Here is a 12,467-nt window from a genome sequence, read left to right on the forward strand (position 1 = left end):
GATTTAAAGACACGTCACCTATATTAGTTGGCTATGGTTAGCACCTACTCTATCACACTGAGGACATTCTGACCAAGTAGGTGACTATCTTTCTCTAAATGACTTAAAAAAAAATCAAACTGTCATGGCACTGTAGCTATATCATCTAGACTCAGCCCCATCCCAAAAGAAGCAAACAAACAAACAAACAAAAAGTGAGATTTATCCTGTTAGTAGGAACATTCTTAATCTTTTCTCACACTTGAAAGACAAAGAAATAAAAATTACTCAGATGCTAATAAAGAGCAATAACAATTAAAGACTTCAGGAGCTCTTTTTTTCATCTGAATGCTAAATCACAGGGACACTAAGTTCTACCTTATTTATATGAATTGTCATGATTGTGCAAAATCTTTAAACAATTATCCCATTCTAGCGTATATTGGTGATGAAATGCACCTGATACAACTCTTTGTTTGCAAATTCAAGTACAGCAAGAGAAATCAATCTTTACCATCAAGAGAAGCTCTTATCAGCAAATGAAGAGGCAAAAATGACACCAAAAGGCAATTAAGTAATGACCCATAGAGTTCCAACAAGCTCTTTTATCACCACACTGTGTGAAGACCATCACTGTATAAGGAATGGCCCTACTCACCCAAGCTGCCCCCTCTAATCAAAACTGTCTCCCCTCTTAATGAGCAGTAACCACCAGGTCGCTTATAATTTGGCTTGCCAGAATGACTACAGATTTATAGGAAAGAGGTTAAAATAAACACAAATAATTTAAAATGCAGTAAGTAGGAAATGCCTCTTTGGACTAAACTGTGTTGTAAATTTTACAAAAAATGTCAGAAAATATTTATAAATCTTATTTTCTCCTTTCTGCAAGAAAAAGTGACATCCATTTTTCTTAGCAGTATGAATCGTTACATGAGACTAAAAACTTTTTAAAACAGTAAATAGCTTTTATAAAACTAAAAGGTCCCGAATGTAAGAGAATTTATATAAATTGTGGGGTTTTTTCTTAAAACTACTGTTTTAAGAGTTTTGATTCTCTGGGCCACAATTAATTTAATATATGCTTTAATATAAGCATTTCTTTCTATATAACCAGCAAAAAGCAGAAACAATAGATGTAACATATTAAGACACAGGCCTAGGACAGTGTGACATTTAGACCATAAACATGTCCATTTGTAAAATCAGAATTGTTTAGAAGGATGATGTAGAATATAAGACAAACTCCTATATTGTAGAGTGATGTCTAAGCCATAAGTAAAGTGCTTAAGATTCTGCAGGATTAGATTGATTTTCACTTATTCCAACACCTCTTCCTATGGCTATTGTTTTGTTCTGAGCTCCAGTACAAAATAGAGCTGCAATCCAGGAGGGGTAGAGATTGCAAAGTGCTTCTGAGCCATTTATTGTAGGAATGGTGCAGAGAATTGGAAACTTTGAGAAGTCTATAAACCACAAAGAGTCCCATTTCAGCTCAGTCCACCATTCTGCCTGCTTCAGCCCAGGATTTCCAATGCTTTCCTTTCCTTCCTTCCCTGGGAGGATGATGGGAGAAAGAAGGTTAATGTATTTCCATGTACTTACACTTACGTGTCTCAAAAAGAAAAAAATGAGAGCACAGGAGAAAAGAAGAGGTAGGTCACTGGCTCTATTACACCTCCAGCTTAGATTGCCCTGACCCCAGAGGCAAAATCCCACTGCTTCAATTGGGATGCAAGGACAAAAGATGGCTCATCAAGGGACTTTGTATCCTTACCCACCACAGAGCCCTGGTGAAGGGCAACCATGGCGCTTGCACAGCAGCTGGGGGTGGAGTGGCCCAGGCTACACTGTGTGTGTGAGGATGAGCTATTTCACAAAGAAGTCTCCTTCCATAAACTACATGTATTCCTACGGAGGAAAATTGTACAAAGGTAACCACCTTATCCAGGATTGAGCAAAAACATACTAGTTTTCACTGTCAGCTAGAAAGTTGCTGAGGTTTCAAGCCCCACATTTTCTTTGTCCTTAACCTTACCTCCTGCCACTTTCTTCCTCACTGTCTATAGTGGATATCTTGTGATTCTTAACTCTAGTCTTCCTTGGTACCACAACTTCAATCACTTCTCCAGGAAGCATCCCACTAAAATGGCTCCCGGGTCATAAACCCTGTGTTTCCTCTTTTATAACACTTGGTACACCTGTATTTATTCATAGTTTATCTTTCCTGATAGACTGAAAGTTCCATGAGAGCAGAGACTACATTCATGTGGATCACTGCTATTAGCAGTGCTATTGCTATTTATTAGCAACTGATGGCAAATATTTTCTGCCACGGGACTCTGTAATAAGTTCTCCAAGCAATGAGCAATATAGTCATGAATGATATGGACTGACCATAACATTGCTCTAAAGACCAAACCCTACCAAGTTCTCTGGCTTCATCTTTCACCAGATTTCTCTTGCTAACTACCATCTAACGACACTACTCTCAGTTTTTTGCATGCGCCATGGATTCCTTTATCACTGTGGGTGTTTTAAAGGGCTATTTCTTTTGTTTGAAATGTTCTCCCCCACCTCCATCTTATATCCATCCTATATAGTCCTTTTCTTGGTTGAATTTTGCATTTATTTGCATAACCTTTCAACTCCCCATAGGATTATGTGTTCCATGAAACTGGGACACTATTTCCTTGTGCTCACCATTATATCCCAATGCCTAGCACAATGTAGGCACCTGATAAATGTTGCTGTGTGACTGAATGAACAAATAAATGTATTTTACTGTGGCAAAATAATCCAACCGAAACTACCATGTCCTTATTGGTATTTATTGTACTATTATCTTTGGACTTCTTCTATTCCTTGTGAAGAGAAAAGAAAGATAAAAATGTGCCACCTCTTTCATAATTGTTCTTCTATACCAAGCCAAGAATTTTGCACAGATATACATCAGATTTACCAATTCCTGGATTTCTCTGAGAGTACCCCTAGCCTATGGAAAAGGTTTGTCCTTGCCTCCGTGGCTTTGGCAGTATAACCTTGAATTGTGGTCTGTCATGCTCAGTGGTCCTTGATATTGGTTCTTAGCAGATATAACCTAAACCACTGCTCCTTTAAAACTGGGCCCTAAGGACTAGATCAAGACTATTTGTTTAGGCGCTGTGTCCTACCAATGCATTCAAAAATGTCCAAATTTTTCACGTTGTATTGGAGGCCCACTCTCCCTCTCTTTTATGCACAGGCTTGTTGTTACCCATTGCGGGATGGTTGATTGGAATTGGTATTTTGATTTCCTGCCTCAAAATGGTAAGGCCTGACATCACCCCTCATCAGAAATATCTAAAATTGATTTCTTAAAATGGAATGAAAGTGACTTTATGGATTATACAATGGAGGGCTAGACACTGAATCAGACTCAGAACAAACAGATAAAAATTTACTTGGCCTAATCTCAGGAGTCTCCTGGGTGTTAGCCACTTGATGGGATGCAGTTTGTTTGCTGGCATTCCTCTATTTTTGCTGTTTTAAACCACAGGTCATCTTAAAGTAGATATAATTAGTTAGTCAATCCAACAGCCTTTTTGCTGATCTGGGCCTGGTTGTGACAGAATACGTGGGAAGTTGACTCTGGTCACCAAACCCAAGCTATTCAAAACTGCTGATGTGCCAGATGTAGCTTTACTTATAGGCATATGTCAGAGGCACACTGCGTGCTCTGGCTCCCAAACAGAAGGGTTTTAGATTTGTTGGCTCCCTAGCTTGCAATTTAAACCCTGGAACAAAAGTATTCTTCTGGGTAGTGTGGGTGCAGTGTTTGCAAGCTTTAAGTTGTTTAAGCTGGGTTGCCCCACAAGGCAATTACTGGCACTATTTCACTATCTTTCTGTCCTTTTGATGTGGTATTCATTTTGTTTGAGGCATTTGCCTAATTTAGGAGGTACAGTGATTCTGTTAGGATTACCCCTGAACCTTCCTAGGTTTGGGGAATGGGTAGTCTCTGTGCAAACCACAGAGCCCACTGCATAAACTGAAATCTAAAAAAAAAAGAGAAATATGTGTACATCTAGAATAATGGAACCCACATCTAGGAAGGAAAGCTGACGTCTGTGAATTACATATGGGATCTTACCCCTTCTTGAGGTATCACACTTTGGCCTCCTTCTCTGGTGAAACTCATAAATAAATGTTTGGACGACAACAGCAAAACAAAACAAAACACACTCAGCTTTTAGATTGACAGCTGAAAGGGATATCAGCATCTCTCTGCCCTTGATATTTGAACTTTACAAAGATCTCTCAGCCATGGGAAACATCAAAGTGTGAACACACAAGTCATCACTAGAAAAGAGTATACCAGGTGGGTCTCAGTGCTGCATGAGCAGCTGTAGAAGCAAGGTCTGGAGAAGGAGCCAATGTTGCCCACAGCCACAGGCCAGTGCCTGCCATCTCCATTGCTTGTAAATTACATCAGGGTTGAGCCTTGGTAAAAACCAGAAGTCCTACGGGCACAGGAAGAAGGGAAGGTTTGAGCTTCATGACAAGGAGTCTTCAACATGGACGTGAACCACACTGATGCTCAAAAGTAGACCTGCATTCAAAGATTAATAAAGGTCATTCCTTAGATATGAATAAAGACTGGTTTGTTTTGTTCTGTTTCTCTTTTCAATGAAACTTTGTTTTTGGAAAGCCAAGTGTGGACAGACAGACTTTTAATACAAGTTATAAGAAATGAACCCATTTTCTTGATCTATTTTAAAACAATCTACTTTGCTTCATTGGATTTGTACTAGTATAAAACTTCGACTTACTAATTTAAATTTTGTTAATATCCTAGTGATGAGAGCCAATATGTATACGTTAAACAATTGTGCACCCTTAAATTTGGAACATGCATATTATTTACATGATTAATAACAATGGCCCAAAACATGCAAACTTGGCTTTTCTTCACAAAATGATTTAATCATTCTCACATTGTCAGTACTAATGATATCACTCAGAATGAGCTCTTTTAAAAAAATGATGACTTTTTAAACAAGCTTTTGCCTCAAAATATCTAGTTGCTACTAATACGAATTCAGGAAGCATGGAGTTAAAGAAGTTGGCTTTTTTTTTTCTTAAATCTGAACAATTGGAATCAGCAGTTTGCATTATTTTAAAAATGAATGCTTAGAATCAGCAATTTTCTTCTTTTTTTTTTTTTAAAGATCTTGAGGGTTTTTTTTATTTAAAGTGGAAAACTACATTAAGTGCAAGGCAGTCAACAAAGAAGCAGCCATAAAGCCTAAGTATTCCTAGAGTTATAAAATATGTCCATTGTGCCAATTCCACTGCCAACAATGAAGTTTTAAGCATTAATATGCCTTCATTGCAGTTTTAATGCCTTAATATTGACTCTATAGCTCTTTTGGGTAATTTTGCTTTCTCTGGTACTTGAAAGGTGATGATGTCAGCGTTCTTCGCACTGATTCATATGCAGGTTGATGAAGCTGAGTTATTTATTGAGTTCCATTATATTTTCTATAAACATTAGTTCTCAATAAACAGAGACATTTAGCCGAGGGTTTATTTATTAAATAGGTACTGTACAGATGGTTTTGCCACACATGATGTGCTGCAGAGGATATTACTCAGGAATAATCAGCTGTGTTATAGCTTGGCTAAATTAATAAGATGATAATGATGAAATTGATGCTTTTGAGCTAGGCTTGGTAAATGGTTTTTGCATAAACAAACTGATAAATTTGAGAAGCAATTACTTGCTTGTCAAAGATAAAAACACAACAGGGCCCATTTATAGTTAGGTCCTATTTATTTTTAAAGATTGTACCAGATTTTATGTTTAATACGCTGCAATTAAAAAATAATACTTAAATGAAGAAGAAGAATAAAAAAAACTAACTTTCTGAGTTCTTCAAATCTGAAGAAGCAGCGTTGCTTGATTAGACACCAAGAAAACTTTTTTGCTGCATGTGAAGGGAGAATCTATCTGACGAAAAAACGGGTGATATTCTACATACATTTTTAATCAGATGGGCGTGCTGCAGAAATAGTGGACGGACAACTCCCTCCTCCTCCTATTCATCCCCTTCCCCAGGCACACAGCACACACTTATAAGGGCCCTAAAAAGACTTTTTAATCTTGTACCCAAATAGCAAAGGAAATGCTTAACCTAGCTTACAGTGTCCTATAAATGGTACAGAATCCATCCATTCTTTTCACCCAAAGACCATTCAAGTTTTACTTAGAACCTGAACATGAAAAGTACATGCCTACTGATAAAAATTTACTGATACAATTTCATTACATAATGCTAACTTCTTGTACTGTATAAGTCAGAAATGAAGTCCAAGGTCAGGGAAATGTTAACTCACTTCCTTCCCCAGATTTAGCAGAATTTTTTTTTTAATTCTCATTAAATTACAGCCTGAGGGGTCACCCTTTAGACCTGAACATAAGCTGTATATCAAATATATAGTTTGCATCTGTTTGTGTATATGTGTATTTTAACTATGACAGAAGAAGAGAACATCTCTATACATCTGGCAGCATTTTATCAAAAGCTACTTCATGCTAAATAACAGGTTTAATTTTACTTCTTCCCAAAGAGTCTCTGATCACCAAAGATAAGTTATAGCATATTTTTACTACTCGGGTATACTTACTGATTATCAACAATAGACTAGTAGTCATACAGAAAGAGAATCATACGCAAAAAAAAATTAAATATTTTAATTCTAAATGTTGGGATCCCAAACTTTTGTAATTGTAATACTCTTACAAGTTATGTAATAGGGGCAGATACTATCACTATTTAAAAGTATAGGATGAAGTCATCAGCTGTGAGATGAAATCAGATACTTGTTTCATGAAAATAAGCACCTTCTTTGTCTTTTTAAAAGAGTATTTTGATGTCCTTCATATAAAAGTATGTTAGCTTAAAATGAATTAATCTGTGACCATTAAATGCAAGCCACAGTGTTAGAATGGGTGTTTTGCATTTTATTGTTTATGTGAAATAAATGAGTTACAGCAAAATGTGTTGTACATGCATGGTAGAAATTCTATCCCTCTGGGCAGCTCAAAAACAAGATATTTATCTTCTCAAAAATTCCCAATAAAAACAAAAATAGAATGATCACAAGAATCAGCAGGATTATTTTTAAGACACATAACAGGTTTATATCACAGAAATTTATAATATATTGGTCTGATATCAGAATGCCTAATGATTTGTTATAAAACTTCAGTTGTGATTTCCTCCTCCTGGTTAATTGGAAACAACTGCTCCCCACGACTAATTACAACTCCATCAAAAAGAAAGGCGAGCACAAAGATGTCTTAAGGGAACGTGAAAACTTTGAAGGTGAGGCCCCATAAACTGAGTTGAGGGATGAAATTTAAAACCATTCTATGAACTCTGCTTTCTAGAGACCATTGCAATGAGCATCAAGGAAATAAATCCAAAGAGATTTTCAGGGATGATATCAAGAGGCATGAGAGCATAATATATTGAGATGCTTTAGATCGTGAATCCCATTGATCAGTTGACAAACTGATTATTGTTAATAGAAATTCTATGTTGGATCTGCACTGTCATCTACTTTACTGAGAATAATTTTTGGTAAGTGCTTAGCAGAAATTTGTGCTTCTTGAAACTATTCTGAATTATCTAAGACAGCACTAATATGCCTGTGAACTCTGCAGAAGCTATAATCTTGGTAGGAATCTTGCTTTACAAGATGTACCATTCAGCTTGTAATTGAAGATATTTTAAATTACCTATAAAATTAAAGAATGAATGAGGGCAATGGTCCATCTGTGTTTCTCGCTCTGCTATCAAAGATCGCAACATCTGAACTGATTTGCCTTGGTTTCAAATGTCTATGGTCCTATGTCACAAACCTGTATATCTGGATTTCAACATGTATAATGTTGAACTAAGGAAACACATCTCTGCAAATTACAACACAAAACTACCATATCTGTGAAGTTGTTTCTAATCAATATTCAGGTGACAGATTTTTTTCTCATAAAATTCTGTACGAAACTACCCTACTCAAAATTCACATGCAGAGAAGAAAGCGTTTTACTAGTCTAATCCTAACAAATAATTTTAAAATTTTATTAAGCCTATGTACTGTGTCATATATTTTTGTCTACATATACTAATTTATTCTCACCATTTGCTACATTTAATAGTCCTATTTAAAACATTAGTAATTTATTCAAGTGAATAATCAAAATAAGAATCAAATTAAGCTCTCTGTTTTAGACATTTTGACAGCTATTTTTAGGTTTATGATTTAAAAATAGTACTTTAAAAATTTTTGTGATAAATTGTATTTTGAAAAAAGCAAAACACTTGGGAACATCTACCCAGCTCTAATATATATGAGTACAACAGTTCTAACATATTTTTTTGCAGTACCAAAACATAGTCATGGTTTTTCATATTTGTGAAATTTTCTTCTTTGTCTTAAGCAATTTCAATGGTTAGGATAATCAAAATCACAGTCATTAAATTATTAATTCACATGAAATGAAGAACACTGGATTTAGCAGTGGTGAGACTATAAACTGCAACAGAGAACACAGAAATTCCCCTTATAAACATACATTAGAGAGGCTCTCTGTTACAAAGCTAAATTATACCGATTACAAAGCAACTGTATAAGATGGCTTGCATGGATTGGAACACTAAGCAACCATTCAAAATGCAAGTGTGAGAATTTCAAAGGCACCAAGTAGAATAGAATTACAAATTCCTACCACTCTGTCTCTTAAAATCTGTCTCTTTCATATTTACTCTTTATTTCACTCCTACATGTCAATATATGTCTCCAACAGGCTAAGAATGCATTCATTCATTCACTTATTGTTTCTTTTACTTATTGTTGCATTTACTTTCTGAGTACCCAATATGTGTTCTGCAGGGTACCAAGTGTGGGCAGGGGTGGGGGGATGCTAAAATGAACCAAACAAGGGCCCTATTCTCTAGGAGCTCAGAACAGTGGAGAAAATAGAACATCAGAGTGTAGGAGACTTGTATCCCAATACAACTGAATTAAATATGCCATGGAAGAAAAGCCATCAATGGGTAGCCATTGAATCAATATGCTTTATGTACGTGAAAATAAAGGTATCATAAATCCAGGAAGACAAACAGTGGCACAAAGAAGTCTGAGGTTGAACTGATAAAAGAATATAATAGATACCCAAGCAGCTGTTCTTTCATATCAGAGTGAGTTGTCTGGGATAAGGAAGAGAAAGTGTGGCCAAAAGTCCAGTTCTAAAATATAAAGGGATGTGGGAGTAGAAAGGGAAATAAGTGAATAATGATAGACAAATAACTGAAATTTCTTTCAATATTGGAAATGCTAGTTCTTTTCAAAATATTCTTCTTCTAGTAGTATTATTTTCTGCTTATATCCCAAAAGACTTCTTTATCTGAGACAGGGAAATTCCCCATCATCTGCTTTTGGAAAGGAAACTCTTGAAGGGCAGGACAACGATAATTTCTCCTCTCCCTTGACTGATTGCTCTGCTTCTCTGCTGAGACTCCCAATAGGGGTAACAATTAGTGCCAATTGTCATGATGTTTTGAGATGTAGACACCTGTCTTCTAATAACTGGACTGAGACCACCGACTCATTTCATACAGACCATCAAACAGACATCAACTAGTAATGGCCTATATTTACTACCAACCTGGGCTCAAGCCAAAGCCTTTTCTCATGGAACTGTGTGAGCATTCTTGATGACAAACAGCAAGTTCAAAGTGTTCACTCCCCTCCAATAAATGGACCAGTGGCTGTGGCAGTAAGTGCCACTAGACTATCATGGCTCTCTCTAATTATGTGTTACCTCCATATTTGAACTTTGTAGAGTCAGCCTCTCCTAAGTAAGTATGTTTAATACCCATTGAAGTGAAATGCAGATTAAGATTCATGTACAATTTTTTAATATAGAAACTAAATTTACATATTCATGTCCCACCATAAGATGAGGAGGTAAAGAAGGCCTGCTCTATGTTAAATTCCAAGAAGAAAAATAAACAGTATCAACATCAGGGATGCATGAATTCTATATAAAGTATTTTATAACCATCTGCATATTGTAGTTCTCTAAAATAATCTTTCAAGTAACTTTAAAGTACTTAAGTAGAACTAGATTCTCCAATTCCCATATATATTTCGTACTTTAAGGGGGGTTTAAGTTTTTTTTCTCATATGTAAATCAAAATTATCAAAACACAAAAGAAAACATGGTTTAGAGAAAATGATAGAATTCAAAGAAATTCTTAGATAAAGTCCTAAAGAAGTACAGGTTAAGGAGAAATTATCTTTAGCTCCAGTTACAAGAAATAGGGCTGGGGGCGCCTGGGTGGCTCAGTTGGTTAAGCATCCAACTCTTGATTTTGGCTCAGGTCATGATCTCATGGTTTGTGAGTTCAAGCCCCATATCGGGCTCTGCACTGATAGTGTGGAGCCTGCTTGGGATTCTCTGTCTCCCTCTCTCTCTCTGCCCCTCCCACTCACTCTCTATCTCTTCCTCTTAAAATAATAAATAAATAAACATTTTTTTAAAATTAAAAAAAAAAGAAATAGGGCTGAAGAAGTAAGTGGGGTCAGTCATTAGTCCTTAGAGCTCTAAAGGGTTTGTTGGGAGGGGGGTGTTTCAGGGACACCAGTCTAACACTATAAAATGTACATGTTGAAGAAAGACTGGAGGCAGGAAGATGAATGACAAAGACTAGATGTTAGAAGATAATGACCATTGTCCAGGATAGTGACAAGTATGCAAGATAGTGACAAAAGCTAGTGGGTATTTCAGAGAGATTGTTGGTTGAAAGCAAGAATTGGGAGAGAGACTGCAGATTTAAGAGTACTACAACCTGTTAATTGATTGGCAGAAGAAACAAAGAGGGGAAAAGATAAAGTTGATGTTAAGATGTACCTAGATGCCTAGAAGAAGAAGAGAAAAAAAAAATTTTAAGACACAAGGGGCACAGATGCAAGGGGAAGATGAGCTAAATGGGAATAATAGGACTAGAGGAACAAGGACAAGAGGAACAAGCAAGCACACCTGTATTCCTGTCTACTTTGAGAGTCATCTGAGGAGCAGTAATGAAACAAAGGAGGTGGATGAAAATGCAAGAGACTACAGAGCTAGAAGAAAATAAGATACAGATCCTTGGAAATACAACCTAGTCCCCACCCTCAGAACACACTGTCTGACCATGAAGAGAATTATGCATCTTCACAACAAAACCAGAAGAGAGAGGGTGTTAACATGAGGAATATGTTAGTAACACAACACTTACATATGTATGCATTTATTCTCTCTAATATATCTCTAACTAATTTTACTACCCCAGAATTTTTGGAATTGTGAGTCATGAAAGCTGAAGGCTCTCATATCACTACAGAGCAGTGGCTCTCAACTGAGGATAGTTTTGTTCCCCAGGAGATGTTTGGCAACATCAAGGGTTTTATCACAACTGAAAGGTGCTACTGGCATCTAATGAGCAGAGGCCAGAGATGCTTAACCAACATCCCACAAGACACAGGGTGGCCCCCCACAACAAAGAAGTATGTGATCCAAAATACTGACAGTGGCGAGGCTGAAAAATCCTTCTATAAAGTTACTTTGACACTTTGATTAATATTATCTAAGGTACTTGAGCAGTAATGTTCACCATTGAGATGCACCTGACTTTTATTTGTGTACTTAGGACAGTCATTCAAGATACAAAGAAGACACCAGAATTTTCTAGGGTTATTTCTACCATAAAGCAATATTTATGGCAATTTGGATAAGTACCTGGTTTTAAGCATGCATTTAAAATTTCAGGTATTTAAAATGTGGAGCATTTTCTGGTATAATTATGTGTTCTAAGTTTCTGTTTTCCAAAATTCCATTAACCAGCTCATTCTTCACAGTTCCAAGCTATTAAAATGTTAAGATAACTTAGTAGATACAGAAATTGACCTTGGCTGACTTCATTGCTAACTTTCCTCTTGAATACCACATAACCTTTCTAGCACTTAAATTCTGGTACACCCTGACTACTTGTTTTGTTATTTATGTCCATGGATCTCTGCGAACACTTACCCTCCTTTAATGCAGATTTTATTTTGGCAATGCTGCTGTCATTGTGTAAGAGTGCCTTCAACTAAACCCTCTCACAATGAAGTTAGTCACAGAACTATTTCATGTCTGTGATTTATTGCTTATAAAGTGCTTCCATGACATCATTTCACTCTTCGGGACGGCGTGATAAGGCATGGTACTTCCATAGCACGTGTCAGGAATTATCACCTTGCTGGGAGCAGGGCACTGTAGCTTATCAATGCTACTGAGGGCGGTTGTCAGACCTGGAATCCCAGCTGTCTGATCCTTGATCCACTCAACTGCATCACCTACCTGTCAGATGCCTCACTCAGGATACCTGGGACCTCTTGCTTTACCTCCAAGCACC

This window comes from Panthera uncia (assembly GCF_023721935.1).
Source record: "Panthera uncia isolate 11264 chromosome C1 unlocalized genomic scaffold, Puncia_PCG_1.0 HiC_scaffold_3, whole genome shotgun sequence".
Lineage (NCBI taxonomy): Eukaryota > Metazoa > Chordata > Mammalia > Carnivora > Felidae > Panthera > Panthera uncia.